We start from the raw sequence: 18,169 nt of genomic DNA on the forward strand, positions 1-18,169 counted from the left end.
GGAAATGTGCCATAAATGTGTTCCTGGAGGTCAAAAATGTATCTATGTATCTATTTTATCTGATGTTATAGTTATCTATGTATCTATTTTATCTGATGTTATAGTCAGACTCCTTCTGACTATAACATCAGAGGGAGTCTAAAAGTTTATATTGTTTAAAACTTTTTGAGGAACCTTTGACCAGAAATGAGTTCAATATGTCAGATATGGACTTCGCTATGGCTTAGGAAGCATCTGTTGGAGTCTATGAGTATGAATGGAAAGTACAAATATTTGTCTGGCTGAAATGACATCATGAGAAGTAAATCTCCAACCAACCAGAACACCCTAGCAACCACCCAGCACACCCTAGAAACAAACCAGAACACCCCAGCAACCATCTGGGAACACCCTAGCAACCACCCAGAACACCCCAGCAACCGCCTAGCAACACCCTAGCAGCCACCCAGAACACCTTCGCAACCACCCAGAATACGCTAGCAAACGCATAGCAACACCATAGCAAACACCCACAATACCCTAAAAAAAAACACCTAGCAACACACCTAGAACACCTTAGCAACCTCCCAGAACACCCTAGCAACCGGGTGGTGAGATTTGCCCCTTCAAGCTCCACTTCACATTTTCTTCTGGAAATATGCCATAAATGTGTTCAGGTCAAAATTGACCTATGTATATGTATGAAATGACATCATGAGAAGTAAATCTCTCGGTATATTAACCCACAGATCAAGGACCCGTGGGCCATAAAAGTGTTCCTGGATGTCAAAAATGGACCTATGTCCATTAACATCAGAAGGAGTCTATAAGTTCATATCGTTTTAAACTTTTTGAGGAACCTTTGACCAGAAATGAGTTCAATATGTCAGATATGGACTTCGCTATGGCTTAGGAAGCATCTTTTGGAGTCTATGAGTATGAATGGAAAGTACAAGGTCAAGTACTTTTGGGCCAGAAATATGTTCAGTAGGTCAAATATCCTTCTGGCTGAAATGACATCATGAGAAGTAAAGCTCTCGGTATATTAACCCAAACATCAAATACCCGTGGGCCAAACATGTGTTTTTGGAGGTCAAAAATTTACCTATGTATAGCTAAATATAACATCAGCAGTCTATAAGTTTATATTGTTTAAAACCTTTTGAAGAACCTTTGACCAGAAATAAGTTCAATGGGTCAGATATGGACTTCTCTATGGCTTAGGAAGCGTCTATTGGAGTCTATGAGTATGTATGGAAAGTTTAAGATCAAGTACTTTTGGGCCAGAAACATGTTCAGTAGGTCAAATATTTGTCTGGCTGAAATGACATCATGAGAAGTAAATCTCTCGGTATATTAACCCACAGATCAAGGACCCGTGGGCCATAAAAGTGTTCCTGGATGTCACAAATGGACCTATGTAATATAACATCAGAAGGAGTCTATAAGTTCATATCGTTTTAAACTTTTTGAGGAACCTTTGAGCAGAAATTAGTTCAAAAGGTCAGATATGGACTTTTCCATGGCTTAGGAAGCATCTATTGGAGTCTATGAGTATGTATGGAAAGTTGAAGATCAAGTACTTTTGGGCCAGAAATATGTTCAGTAGGTCTAAAAGGAACCTATGTATATAACATCAGATTGAGTCTATCAGTTGATATTATTTAAAAACTTTTGAGGAAACAGACCAGAAATTAGTTCAATAGGTCAGATATGGACTTCTCTATGGCTTAGAATCAAGTAATCGTGAGCCAGAAACAGGGCCGGCGCTAGCCATTTGGGTGCCCTAAGCACAAAAGCTTGGTGGGGCCCCTCCACCCAACCCCAACCACCCACTCACCAAAGGAATAACAACCATTCAGAATTTCTTAGTTAGGTTCTCTTTACTTCCAAAATAACTGCTGCAAATAAATACATTTACATTAACAATGGCACCAAATATGAAAAGAAAAAAATATTAAAAAGGTTAAAATTATAAATACCAAAAAACACCACAATTACTAAAAACATATATTTGGAACTGGCTACAACTGCTGGTTGATGTTTCTTCCTCCTGGCCTTGAGTTGCTCCTTGCATGCATTTTAGCATTGACCCTGCATTCAGAAATACAAGACAAAATATTCAGGGATTCTACTGAATCAATAACCATGATACAAAAATATAGCACACATTAGTCTTTTATATAATATAGGCCTATATGTCACTGGAACATTTAAAATTCAAAACTCTATTCTACCTTCAAAAGAGTTCTGATGAGGCACAGTATAATAATTCTGTACATAATTTGTAGGTCTGGGAAAAGATGAATCGCGATTAATCGCATCCAAAATAAAAGTTTGTGTCTACATTAATGATATAGGCCTATGTGTGTGTGTACTGTGTATAGTTATTTTGTATATGTATTTAAGAAATATTTGTTATTTATATATAAAATATTTTAATATATATATATATATATATATAATATAATATAAATTATCTATAAATATATAGCCTACAGTATATACATGCAAATATTTCTTAAATATATATGTGCATATGTGTGTATATTATATATACAAAATTATTATACACAGTACTCATGTAGAAACTTTTATTTTGGATGTGATTAAGCGTGACCCAGCCCTAATAATTTGACACCTCCCTATGAAAATATACAAACAGTGAGATTGTGTTTTTTTTTTTCTAATTGCAGTTTCACCAATAGATGTCGCCCTTGGGCCTTTGACCGCATTATCCGATAGAACAACAACGAAAAAACATATCTTAGCGATCTTCCTTTTAGGAACTAACTAACACAATAACTAACCTCTGTGCAGTGAAAAGAAAACTGCACAAGTTAGAAATGTCATGCAATGCACTGAAACATATCTTAGGTGTTTTCTTTTCATTGCACAGAGGTTAGTTATTGCGTGCATATGAATAACGAGGGACAAGTTAGATATGTCATGCAATGCAATGAAACACATGTTAGATGTTTTCTTTTCGGTGCACAGAGGTTAGTTATTGCGTGCAAGTGCAATGCAATCCTAAAGCGCAAGCATTGCAAATCTCTTCGTTGCACAAAGGAACAAGTTAGTGTATGCATTGTAAAGCGATCGCTCTAGTGATGTTTTCTCGTCAAAACACAAATTAATTAGTTGTATAATGTAAATGCATGGAAAAGCACACGTGTTTTATCTTTTCTTTTCATTGCAAAGAAGAATAAGTCAGAAAATGTAAGCATTGCAATGAAACAACACAAGTTATCCAGTCAAAGCACTAAGGAAGGGTTTAGTTCTTGAATGAAATAAAGTGCATATTACATACATGTTATTTTTGATGCACAACGTTCTTCATGCACAAATCCACATCTCTTCATTGCACAAAGCAACGGGTGTTGTTTTATTGTAATGCATAAAATATCGAACTTGTTCCTCTTTGTAATGAAAAGAAAATGTATGCATGTGCTTTCGCATGCATTTCTGTTTTACGAACTAGATTGTGCACAGACGAGAAAATATCATGTTATGTCTTTTCATTGCAACGAAGAACAAGTTAGATTGTTATGCAATCCAATGAAACATATTAGGTGTTTTCTTTTCATTGCACAGAGACACATGTTAGTTATTGCGTGCATATTCTTTAATGCACAACGTTAGACGTTAGATGTGTTTTCGTTGAACAACGGAATATGAGTTAGTTATTGCATGCGTTGTAAGGAAACAGCTAATGGCAACGATTTCTCTTCATCACAGAAATGCAACAACTAATGCAATTATTTCCCTTGTTACAAAACACATGCATTACACATCTCTTTGTTAAACAAAGGAACGAGTAAGTTATTGCATTGCACGACCGCAAGTGATGTTTTTTCGTCAGTGCACAAAAGAATTAGTAGTAGAATCCATGCGAAAGAGTCAAAGGGTCTTCAAAGGTTTTAATAAATATTAACTTATTGACTTTTGATGATTTACTGTATAAGTTATAGACAGGTTCCTTTTTGTCCTAGTTAAAATATTTCTGGCTCACGGGTACTTGATTCTAAGCCATAGAGAAGTCCATATCTGACCTATTAAACTAATTTCTGGTCTATGTTTCCTCAAAAGTTTTTAAATTATATCAACTGATAGACTCAATCTGATGTTATACACATAGGTTCCTTTTTGACCTACTGAGCATATTTCTAGCCTGGGTAATTAATTGATCCTTCTCATGATGTCATTTCTGCCAGACAGATATTTGACCTACTGAATATATTTCTGGCCCAAAAGTACTTGATCTTGAACTTTCCATACATACTCATAGACTCCAATAGATGCTTCCTAAACCATGGAAAAGTCCATATCTGACCTTTTGAACTAATTTCTGGTCAAAGGTTCCTCAAAAAGTTTAAAACGATGTAAACTTATAGACTCCTTTTGATGTTATATTACATAGGTCAATTTTTGACCTCCAGGAACACTTTTATGGCCCACGGGTCCTTGATCTGTGGGTCCTTTCCATGGTTTAGGAAGCATCTAATATACCGAGAGCTTTACTTCTCATGATGTCATTTCAGCCAGAAAGATATGTGACCTACTGAACATATTTCTGGTCCAAAAGTACTTGACCTTGTACTTTCCTATTAATACTCATAGACTCCAACAGATGCTTTTCTAAGCCATAGAGAAGTCCATATCTGACATATTGAACTCATTTCTGGTCAAATGTTCCTCAAAAAGTATAAATCAATATAAACTTTTAGACTCCTTCTGATGTTATATTAGATATACATAGGTCAATTTTGACCTCCAGGAACACATTTATGGCACATTTCCAGAAGAAAATGTGAAGTGGAGCTTGAAGCGGCAAATCTCACCACCCGGTTGCTAGGGTGTTCTGGGAGGTTGCTACGGTGTTCTGGGTGTGTTGCTAGGTGTTTTTTTAGGGTATTCTGGGTGGTTGATATACCGTTGCTAGGGTATTCTGGGTGGTTGCTAGATGTTCTGGGTGGTTGCTAGGGTGTTGCTAGGCGGTTGCCGGGGTGTTCTGGTTTGTTTCTAGGGTGTTGCTAGGTGGTTGCTAGGGTGTTCTGGTTGATTGGAGATTTACTTCTCATGATGTCATTTAAGGCAGAAAAATATTATATCTACTGAACATGTTTCTGTCCCAAAAGTTCTTGATCTTGAACTCTCCATACAGACTCATAGACTCCAATAGATGCTTCCTAAGCCATAGAGAAGTCCATATCTGACCTATTGAACTCATTTCTGGTTCCTCAAAATAGTTTAAAACAATAAAAACTTATAGATTCCTTCTGATATTATATTAGCTATACATAGGTCTATTTTTGACCTCAAGGAACAGATTTATGTCCCACGGGTACTTGATCTGTGGGTTAATATACCAATAGATTTACTTCTCATGATGTCATTGAACAAAATATTGTTTAAAACAATATAAACTTTTAAACTCCTTCTGATGTTATACTAGATATACATAGGTCAATTTTTGACCACCAGGAACACATTTATGACACATTTCCAGAAGAAAATGTGAAGTTGAGCCTGAAGTGGCAAATCTCACCACACGGTTGCTAGGGTGTTCTGGGTGGTTGCTAGGTGGTTGATATGGTATTCTGGGTGGCTGCTATGGTGATTTATGTGGTTGCTAGGGTGTTCTGGGTGGTTGCTAAGGTGCTAATGTTGCTAGGTTGTTGCTAGGCTGTTGCCAGGTTGTTCTGGTGTTCTGGGTGGTTGCTAGGGTGTTGCTAGGGTGTTTTAGGTCGTTACTATGGTATTCTGGGTTGTTGCTATGGTGTTAGCAGGTGGTTGATAGTGTTCACATATGGTTACTATAGAGTTTCTATAATGTTTTTGGCATGATTTAGCTCTTAACTAATCGATTCTTTTATTACATTTCATGTTTATATTGTTTGAAACCTTTTGAGGACACTTTTACCATAACAATATAAACTTATAGACTCCTTCTGATGTTGTATTAGGTATGCATAGTCAATTTTTGACCTATGCAAACACATTTATGGAACATTTTCAGAAGAAAATGTGAAGTGGTGCTTGCAGTGGCAAATCTCACCACCCGGTTGCTAGGGTGTTCCTGGTGGTTGCTACAGTGTTCTGGGTGTGCTGGGTGGTTACTAGGTGGTTGCTAGGGTGTTCTGGGTGGTTGCTAGGGTGTTCCTAGTGTTGCTAGGGTGGTATGGTTCGTTGCTAGGGTGTTGCTAAGGTGTTCTGGGTGGTTGCTAGGCGGTTGCTAGAGTGTTGCTAGGGTGTTCTGGGTGGTTGCTAGGGTGTTTTAGGTGGTTACTATGGTAGTCTGTGTGGTTCCTATGATGTTTCTAGGTGGTTGGTAGTGTCCAAATCACTACAGAGTTTTTATAATGTTTTTGGCAATTGATTTATATATCTTCAAAAGGAGTCGATACGTTTTTCAGAAATAATTTCAGTAGGTCAGATGTGGACAAATCTATATGGCCTAAGGACCAGCATAAGGAGTCTATGAGTATGTAGAAAGTTCAAGATCAAGTACACATGGGCAAGAAATATAGTCTGTAGGTCAAATATCTGTCTGGCTAAAATAACAATGATAAGAGGTCATTCTGCATAGTATCCTTATTTTCAAAGAACACTTTAGCCAGAAATATGTTCAGTAGCTAAAATAAGGACTCTTGTATGGCTTCAGTAACATCAAAAGGAGTTAATGAGTATGTTTAAAATGTTCAAGATCAAATACTCGTGGGCCAGAACTATGTTCAGTAGGTCAAAAAGGAACCTTTCTATAGCTCATGTAAGGAGAAGGAGTCTAAAAGTTTTTCTTGTTTAAAAACTTTTGAGGACCCTTTGACCAGAAATGAGTTAAATACTTAAGATATGGACATTCTATATGGCTTAAGAAGCATCAAAAGGAGTCTATGAGAATTTATAGAAAGTTCGAGACCTAGTACTCGTCGGCCAGGACTATGTTTGTAGGTCAAAGAGGAACCTCTAGGCCTAGTAAGCATAAGAAGTAGTCTATTTAGTATGTATAGAAAGTTCAATATCAGGTACTCGTGGGACAGATATATGTTCAGTCGGTCAAATATCTTCCAGCTCATAAAACATCATATGTTGTAAATATCAATGTATAGTAACCTAATGATCAAGTACCCTTTGACCAGAAGTGAGTTCAATGGGTCAGAGATATAAACAATCCATATGGCTAATGTGTTCATTAGGTAAAATAAGGACTCTTGTATGGCTTCAGTAACATAAAAAAAGGAGTCAATGAGCATGTTTAGAAAGTTTAAGATCTAGTACTTGTGGACCAGAACTATGTTCAGTAGGTCAAATCCCACTTCAAATTTTCTTCTGGAAATGTGCCATAAATATGTTACATAGGTCAAATATTGACCTGTGTATAGCTAATACAAAATCAGAAGGAGTCTATAAGTTTATATTGTTATGGTAAAAGGATCCTCAAAAGGTTTCAAACAATATAAACATGAAATGTAATAAAAGAATCGATTAGTTAAGAGCTAAATCATGCCAAAAACATTATAGAAACTCTATAGTAACCATATTTTAACATTACCAACCACCTGGTAACACCATAGCAACAACCCAGAATACCATAGTACCGACCTAAAACACCCTAGCAACCACCCAGAAACCCCCACCAACAAACAAGAACACCCCAGCAACCACCTAGCAACACCCTATCAACCATCCAGAACAACCTGGCAACAGCCTAGCAACAACCTAGCAACATTAGCACCTTAGCAACCACCCAGAATACCCTAGCAACTGCATAAAAACACCATAGCAACCACCCAGAATACCCTAACAACCACCTAGCAACCACCCAGAACACCCTAGCAACCGGATGGGGAGATTTGCCACTTCAGGCTCAACTTCACATTTTCTTCTGGAAATGTGCCATTAATGTGTTCCTGGTGGTCAAAAATTGACCTATGTATATCTAGTAAAACATCAGAAGGAGTTTAAAACCTTTAAACCTGGTAAAAGGATCCTCAAAAGGTTTCAAACAATATAAACATGAAATGTAATAAAAGAATCGATTAGTTAAGAGCTAAATCATGCCAAAAACATTATAGAAACTCTATAGTAACCATATGTGAACACTACCAACTACCTACTAACACCATAGCAACAACCCAGAATACCAGAGTAACGACCTAAAACACCCTAGCAACACCCTAGCAACCACCCAGAAACCCCCACCAACAAACAAGAACACCCCAGCAACACCCTAGCAACCATCCAGAACAACCTGGCAACAGCCTAGCAACATTAGCACCTTAGCAACCACCCAGAACACCCTAGCAACCACATAAATCACCATAGCAGCCACCCAGAATACCATATCAACCACCTAGCAACCACCCAGAACACCATAGCAACTGGGTGGTGAGATTTGCCACTTCAGGCTCAACTTCACATTTTCTTCTGGAAATGTGCCATAAATGTGTTCCTGGTGGTCAAAAATTGACCTATGTATATCTAATATAACATCAGAAGGAGTTTAAAAGTTTATATTGTTTTAAACTTTTTGAGGAACCTTTGACCAGAAATGAGTTCAATGACATCATGAGAAGTAAATCTATCGGTATATTAACCCACGGATCAAGTACCCGTGGGACATAAATCTGTTCCTGGAGGTCAAAAATGGACCTATGTATATCTAATATAATTGAACAATGTATATCTTATATAACATCAGAAGGAGGTCAAAATATTTGTCTGGCTGAAATGACATAATGAGAAGTAAATCTCTCGGTATACTCACCCACAGATCCAGTACCCATGGGCCATAAATGTGTTCCTGGAGGTCAAAAATTGTCCTATGTATGCTAATATAACATCAGAAGGAATCTATAAGTTTATATTGTTTTAAACTATTTTGAGGAACCAGAAATGAGTTCAATAGGTCAGATATGGACTTCTCTATGGATTAGGAAGTGTCTATTGGAGTCTATGAGTCTGTATGGAAAGTTCAAGATCAAGAACTTTTGGGGCAGAAACATGTTCAGTAGGTAAAATATTTTTCTGCCTTAAATGACATCATGAGAAATAAATCTCCAATCAACCAGAACACCCAACAACCACCTAGCAACCACCTAGCAACACCCTAGCAACAAACCAGAACACCCCAGCAACCACCTAGCAACACCCTAGCAACTACCCAAAACACCCCGGCAACCGCCTAGCAACACCCTAGCAACCACCCAGAACACCTTAGCCACCAGCCAGAATACTCTAGCAACTGTATATCAACCACCCAGAATACCCTAAAAAACCCACCTAGCAACCACCCAGAACACCGTAGCAACAACCCAGAACACCCTAGCAACCGGGTGGTGAAATTTGCCGCTTCAAGCTCCATTTCACATTTTCTTCCGGAAAAGTGCCATAAATGTGTTCCTGGAGGTCAAAAATGTATCTATGTATCTATTTTATCTGATGTTATAGTCAGACTCCTTCTGACTATAACATCAGAGGGAGTCTAAAAGTTTATATTGTTTAAAACTTTTTGAGGAACCTTTGACCAGAAATGAGTTCAATAGGTCAGATATGGACTCCGCAATGGCTTAGGAAGCATCTGTTGGCATCTATGAGTATGTATGGAAAGTTCAAGATCAAGTACTTTTTTGGGCCAGAAACATGTTCAGTAGGTAAAATATTTTTCTGGCTGAAATGACATGAGAAGTAAATCTCCAACCAACCAGAACACCCTAGCAACCACCCAGCACACCCTAGAAACAAACCAGAACATCCCAGCAACCATCTGGGAAAACCCTAGCAACCACCCAGAACACCCCAGCAACCACCCAGAATACTCTAAAAAACCACCTAGGAACCACCGAGAACACCGTAGCAACAACCCAGAACACCCTAGCAACCGGGTGGTGAGATTTGCCGCTTCAAGCTCCATTTCACATTTTCTTCTGGAAATGTGCCATAAATGTGTTCCTGGAGGTCAAAAATGTATCTATGTATCTATTTTATCTGATGTTATAGTTATCTATGTATCTATTTTATCTGATGTTATAGTCAGACTCCTTCTGACTATAACATCAGAGGGAGTCTAAAAGTTTATATTGTTTAAAACTTTTTGAGGAACCTTTGACCAGAAATGAGTTCAATATGTCAGATATGGACTTCGCTATGGCTTAGGAAGCATCTGTTGGAGTCTATGAGTATGAATGGAAAGTACAAATATTTGTCTGGCTGAAATGACATCATGAGAAGTAAATCTCCAACCAACCAGAACACCCTAGCAACCACCCAGCACACCCTAGAAACAAACCAGAACACCCCAGCAACCATCTGGGAACACCCTAGCAACCACCCAGAACACCCCAGCAACCGCCTAGCAACACCCTAGCAGCCACCCAGAACACCTTCGCAACCACCCAGAATACGCTAGCAAACGCATAGCAACACCATAGCAAACACCCACAATACCCTAAAAAAAAACACCTAGCAACACACCTAGAACACCTTAGCAACCTCCCAGAACACCCTAGCAACCGGGTGGTGAGATTTGCCCCTTCAAGCTCCACTTCACATTTTCTTCTGGAAATATGCCATAAATGTGTTCAGGTCAAAATTGACCTATGTATATGTATGAAATGACATCATGAGAAGTAAATCTCTCGGTATATTAACCCACAGATCAAGGACCCGTGGGCCATAAAAGTGTTCCTGGATGTCAAAAATGGACCTATGTCCATTAACATCAGAAGGAGTCTATAAGTTCATATCGTTTTAAACTTTTTGAGGAACCTTTGACCAGAAATGAGTTCAATATGTCAGATATGGACTTCGCTATGGCTTAGGAAGCATCTTTTGGAGTCTATGAGTATGAATGGAAAGTACAAGGTCAAGTACTTTTGGGCCAGAAATATGTTCAGTAGGTCAAATATCCTTCTGGCTGAAATGACATCATGAGAAGTAAAGCTCTCGGTATATTAACCCAAACATCAAATACCCGTGGGCCAAACATGTGTTTTTGGAGGTCAAAAATTTACCTATGTATAGCTAAATATAACATCAGCAGTCTATAAGTTTATATTGTTTAAAACCTTTTGAAGAACCTTTGACCAGAAATAAGTTCAATGGGTCAGATATGGACTTCTCTATGGCTTAGGAAGCGTCTATTGGAGTCTATGAGTATGTATGGAAAGTTTAAGATCAAGTACTTTTGGGCCAGAAACATGTTCAGTAGGTCAAATATTTGTCTGGCTGAAATGACATCATGAGAAGTAAATCTCTCGGTATATTAACCCACAGATCAAGGACCCGTGGGCCATAAAAGTGTTCCTGGATGTCACAAATGGACCTATGTAATATAACATCAGAAGGAGTCTATAAGTTCATATCGTTTTAAACTTTTTGAGGAACCTTTGAGCAGAAATTAGTTCAAAAGGTCAGATATGGACTTTTCCATGGCTTAGGAAGCATCTATTGGAGTCTATGAGTATGTATGGAAAGTTGAAGATCAAGTACTTTTGGGCCAGAAATATGTTCAGTAGGTCTAAAAGGAACCTATGTATATAACATCAGATTGAGTCTATCAGTTGATATTATTTAAAAACTTTTGAGGAAACAGACCAGAAATTAGTTCAATAGGTCAGATATGGACTTCTCTATGGCTTAGAATCAAGTAATCGTGAGCCAGAAACAGGGCCGGCGCTAGCCATTTGGGTGCCCTAAGCACAAAAGCTTGGTGGGGCCCCTCCACCCAACCCCAACCACCCACTCACCAAAGGAATAACAACCATTCAGAATTTCTTAGTTAGGTTCTCTTTACTTCCAAAATAACTGCTGCAAATAAATACATTTACATTAACAATGGCACCAAATATGAAAAGAAAAAAATATTAAAAAGGTTAAAATTATAAATACCAAAAAACACCACAATTACTAAAAACATATATTTGGAACTGGCTACAACTGCTGGTTGATGTTTCTTCCTCCTGGCCTTGAGTTGCTCCTTGCATGCATTTTAGCATTGACCCTGCATTCAGAAATACAAGACAAAATATTCAGGGATTCTACTGAATCAATAACCATGATACAAAAATATAGCACACATTAGTCTTTTATATAATATAGGCCTATATGTCACTGGAACATTTAAAATTCAAAACTCTATTCTACCTTCAAAAGAGTTCTGATGAGGCACAGTATAATAATTCTGTACATAATTTGTAGGTCTGGGAAAAGATGAATCGCGATTAATCGCATCCAAAATAAAAGTTTGTGTCTACATTAATGATATAGGCCTATGTGTGTGTGTACTGTGTATAGTTATTTTGTATATGTATTTAAGAAATATTTGTTATTTATATATAAAATATTTTAATATATATATATATATATATATAATATAATATAAATTATCTATAAATATATAGCCTACAGTATATACATGCAAATATTTCTTAAATATATATGTGCATATGTGTGTATATTATATATACAAAATTATTATACACAGTACTCATGTAGAAACTTTTATTTTGGATGTGATTAAGCGTGACCCAGCCCTAATAATTTGACACCTCCCTATGAAAATATACAAACAGTGAGATTGTGTTTTTTTTTTTCTAATTGCAGTTTCACCAATAGATGTCGCCCTTGGGCCTTTGACCGCATTATCCGATAGAACAACAACGAAAAAACATATCTTAGCGATCTTCCTTTTAGGAACTAACTAACACAATAACTAACCTCTGTGCAGTGAAAAGAAAACTGCACAAGTTAGAAATGTCATGCAATGCACTGAAACATATCTTAGGTGTTTTCTTTTCATTGCACAGAGGTTAGTTATTGCGTGCATATGAATAACGAGGGACAAGTTAGATATGTCATGCAATGCAATGAAACACATGTTAGATGTTTTCTTTTCGGTGCACAGAGGTTAGTTATTGCGTGCAAGTGCAATGCAATCCTAAAGCGCAAGCATTGCAAATCTCTTCGTTGCACAAAGGAACAAGTTAGTGTATGCATTGTAAAGCGATCGCTCTAGTGATGTTTTCTCGTCAAAACACAAATTAATTAGTTGTATAATGTAAATGCATGGAAAAGCACACGTGTTTTATCTTTTCTTTTCATTGCAAAGAAGAATAAGTCAGAAAATGTAAGCATTGCAATGAAACAACACAAGTTATCCAGTCAAAGCACTAAGGAAGGGTTTAGTTCTTGAATGAAATAAAGTGCATATTACATACATGTTATTTTTGATGCACAACGTTCTTCATGCACAAATCCACATCTCTTCATTGCACAAAGCAACGGGTGTTGTTTTATTGTAATGCATAAAATATCGAACTTGTTCCTCTTTGTAATGAAAAGAAAATGTATGCATGTGCTTTCGCATGCATTTCTGTTTTACGAACTAGATTGTGCACAGACGAGAAAATATCATGTTATGTCTTTTCATTGCAACGAAGAACAAGTTAGATTGTTATGCAATCCAATGAAACATATTAGGTGTTTTCTTTTCATTGCACAGAGACACATGTTAGTTATTGCGTGCATATTCTTTAATGCACAACGTTAGACGTTAGATGTGTTTTCGTTGAACAACGGAATATGAGTTAGTTATTGCATGCGTTGTAAGGAAACAGCTAATGGCAACGATTTCTCTTCATCACAGAAATGCAACAACTAATGCAATTATTTCCCTTGTTACAAAACACATGCATTACACATCTCTTTGTTAAACAAAGGAACGAGTAAGTTATTGCATTGCACGACCGCAAGTGATGTTTTTTCGTCAGTGCACAAAAGAATTAGTAGTAGAATCCATGCGAAAGAGTCAAAGGGTCTTCAAAGGTTTTAATAAATATTAACTTATTGACTTTTGATGATTTACTGTATAAGTTATAGACAGGTTCCTTTTTGTCCTAGTTAAAATATTTCTGGCTCACGGGTACTTGATTCTAAGCCATAGAGAAGTCCATATCTGACCTATTAAACTAATTTCTGGTCTATGTTTCCTCAAAAGTTTTTAAATTATATCAACTGATAGACTCAATCTGATGTTATACACATAGGTTCCTTTTTGACCTACTGAGCATATTTCTAGCCTGGGTAATTAATTGATCCTTCTCATGATGTCATTTCTGCCAGACAGATATTTGACCTACTGAATATATTTCTGGCCCAAAAGTACTTGATCTTGAACTTTCCATACATACTCATAGACTCCAATAGATGCTTCCTAAACCATGGAAAAGTCCATATCTGACCTTTTGAACTAATTTCTGGTCAAAGGTTCCTCAAAAAGTTTAAAACGATGTAAACTTATAGACTCCTTTTGATGTTATATTACATAGGTCAATTTTTGACCTCCAGGAACACTTTTATGGCCCACGGGTCCTTGATCTGTGGGTCCTTTCCATGGTTTAGGAAGCATCTAATATACCGAGAGCTTTACTTCTCATGATGTCATTTCAGCCAGAAAGATATGTGACCTACTGAACATATTTCTGGTCCAAAAGTACTTGACCTTGTACTTTCCTATTAATACTCATAGACTCCAACAGATGCTTTTCTAAGCCATAGAGAAGTCCATATCTGACATATTGAACTCATTTCTGGTCAAATGTTCCTCAAAAAGTATAAATCAATATAAACTTTTAGACTCCTTCTGATGTTATATTAGATATACATAGGTCAATTTTGACCTCCAGGAACACATTTATGGCACATTTCCAGAAGAAAATGTGAAGTGGAGCTTGAAGCGGCAAATCTCACCACCCGGTTGCTAGGGTGTTCTGGGAGGTTGCTACGGTGTTCTGGGTGTGTTGCTAGGTGTTTTTTTAGGGTATTCTGGGTGGTTGATATACCGTTGCTAGGGTATTCTGGGTGGTTGCTAGATGTTCTGGGTGGTTGCTAGGGTGTTGCTAGGCGGTTGCCGGGGTGTTCTGGTTTGTTTCTAGGGTGTTGCTAGGTGGTTGCTAGGGTGTTCTGGTTGATTGGAGATTTACTTCTCATGATGTCATTTAAGGCAGAAAAATATTATATCTACTGAACATGTTTCTGTCCCAAAAGTTCTTGATCTTGAACTCTCCATACAGACTCATAGACTCCAATAGATGCTTCCTAAGCCATAGAGAAGTCCATATCTGACCTATTGAACTCATTTCTGGTTCCTCAAAATAGTTTAAAACAATAAAAACTTATAGATTCCTTCTGATATTATATTAGCTATACATAGGTCTATTTTTGACCTCAAGGAACAGATTTATGTCCCACGGGTACTTGATCTGTGGGTTAATATACCAATAGATTTACTTCTCATGATGTCATTGAACAAAATATTGTTTAAAACAATATAAACTTTTAAACTCCTTCTGATGTTATACTAGATATACATAGGTCAATTTTTGACCACCAGGAACACATTTATGACACATTTCCAGAAGAAAATGTGAAGTTGAGCCTGAAGTGGCAAATCTCACCACACGGTTGCTAGGGTGTTCTGGGTGGTTGCTAGGTGGTTGATATGGTATTCTGGGTGGCTGCTATGGTGATTTATGTGGTTGCTAGGGTGTTCTGGGTGGTTGCTAAGGTGCTAATGTTGCTAGGTTGTTGCTAGGCTGTTGCCAGGTTGTTCTGGTGTTCTGGGTGGTTGCTAGGGTGTTGCTAGGGTGTTTTAGGTCGTTACTATGGTATTCTGGGTTGTTGCTATGGTGTTAGCAGGTGGTTGATAGTGTTCACATATGGTTACTATAGAGTTTCTATAATGTTTTTGGCATGATTTAGCTCTTAACTAATCGATTCTTTTATTACATTTCATGTTTATATTGTTTGAAACCTTTTGAGGACACTTTTACCATAACAATATAAACTTATAGACTCCTTCTGATGTTGTATTAGGTATGCATAGTCAATTTTTGACCTATGCAAACACATTTATGGAACATTTTCAGAAGAAAATGTGAAGTGGTGCTTGCAGTGGCAAATCTCACCACCCGGTTGCTAGGGTGTTCCTGGTGGTTGCTACAGTGTTCTGGGTGGTTGCTAGGTGGTTGTTAGGGTATTCTGGGTGGTTGCTAAGGTGTTGCTAGGGTGTGCTGGGTGGTTACTAGGTGGTTGCTAGGGTGTTCTGGGTGGTTGCTAGGGTGTTCCTAGTGTTGCTAGGGTGGTATGGTTCGTTGCTAGGGTGTTGCTAAGGTGTTCTGGGTGGTTGCTAGGCGGTTGCTAGAGTGTTGCTAGGGTGTTCTGGGTGGTTGCTAGGGTGTTTTAGGTGGTTACTATGGTAGTCTGTGTGGTTCCTATGATGTTTCTAGGTGGTTGGTAGTGTCCAAATCACTACAGAGTTTTTATAATGTTTTTGGCAATTGATTTATATATCTTCAAAAGGAGTCGATACGTTTTTCAGAAATAATTTCAGTAGGTCAGATGTGGACAAATCTATATGGCCTAAGGACCAGCATAAGGAGTCTATGAGTATGTAGAAAGTTCAAGATCAAGTACACATGGGCAAGAAATATAGTCTGTAGGTCAAATATCTGTCTGGCTAAAATAACAATGATAAGAGGTCATTCTGCATAGTATCCTTATTTTCAAAGAACACTTTAGCCAGAAATATGTTCAGTAGCTAAAATAAGGACTCTTGTATGGCTTCAGTAACATCAAAAGGAGTTAATGAGTATGTTTAAAATGTTCAAGATCAAATACTCGTGGGCCAGAACTATGTTCAGTAGGTCAAAAAGGAACCTTTCTATAGCTCATGTAATATCAGAAGGAGTCTAAAAGTTTTTCTTGTTTAAAAACTTTTGAGGACCCTTTGACCAGAAATGAGTTAAATACTTAAGATATGGACATTCTATATGGCTTAAGAAGCATCAAAAGGAGTCTATGAGAATTTATAGAAAGTTCGAGACCTAGTACTCGTCGGCCAGGACTATGTTTGTAGGTCAAAGAGGAACCTCTAGGCCTAGTAAGCATAAGAAGTAGTCTATTTAGTATGTATAGAAAGTTCAATATCAGGTACTCGTGGGACAGATATATGTTCAGTCGGTCAAATATCTTCCAGCTCATAAAACATCATATGTTGTAAATATCAATGTATAGTAACCTAATGATCAAGTACCCTTTGACCAGAAGTGAGTTCAATGGGTCAGAGATATAAACAATCCATATGGCTAATGTGTTCATTAGGTAAAATAAGGACTCTTGTATGGCTTCAGTAACATAAAAAAAGGAGTCAATGAGCATGTTTAGAAAGTTTAAGATCTAGTACTTGTGGACCAGAACTATGTTCAGTAGGTCAAATCCCACTTCAAATTTTCTTCTGGAAATGTGCCATAAATATGTTACATAGGTCAAATATTGACCTGTGTATAGCTAATACAAAATCAGAAGGAGTCTATAAGTTTATATTGTTATGGTAAAAGGATCCTCAAAAGGTTTCAAACAATATAAACATGAAATGTAATAAAAGAATCGATTAGTTAAGAGCTAAATCATGCCAAAAACATTATAGAAACTCTATAGTAACCATATTTTAACATTACCAACCACCTGGTAACACCATAGCAACAACCCAGAATACCATAGTACCGACCTAAAACACCCTAGCAACCACCCAGAAACCCCCACCAACAAACAAGAACACCCCAGCAACCACCTAGCAACACCCTATCAACCATCCAGAACAACCTGGCAACAGCCTAGCAACAACCTAGCAACATTAGCACCTTAGCAACCACCCAGAATACCCTAGCAACTGCATAAAAACACCATAGCAACCACCCAGAATACCCTAACAACCACCTAGCAACCACCCAGAACACCCTAGCAACCGGATGGGGAGATTTGCCACTTCAGGCTCAACTTCACATTTTCTTCTGGAAATGTGCCATTAATGTGTTCCTGGTGGTCAAAAATTGACCTATGTATATCTAGTAAAACATCAGAAGGAGTTTAAAACATTTAAACCTGGTAAAAGGATCCTCAAAAGGTTTCAAACAATATAAACATGAAATGTAATAAAAGAATCGATTAGTTAAGAGCTAAATCATGCCAAAAACATTATAGAAACTCTATAGTAACCATATGTGAACACTACCAACTACCTACTAACACCATAGCAACAACCCAGAATACCAGAGTAACGACCTAAAACACCCTAGCAACACCCTAGCAACCACCCAGAAACCCCCACCAACAAACAAGAACACCCCAGCAA

The sequence above is a fragment of the Pimephales promelas genome, chromosome 4, assembly GCF_988280905.1.
Source record: "Pimephales promelas chromosome 4, fPimPro1.hap1.1, whole genome shotgun sequence".
In the NCBI taxonomy this organism is placed as follows: domain Eukaryota; kingdom Metazoa; phylum Chordata; class Actinopteri; order Cypriniformes; family Leuciscidae; genus Pimephales; species Pimephales promelas.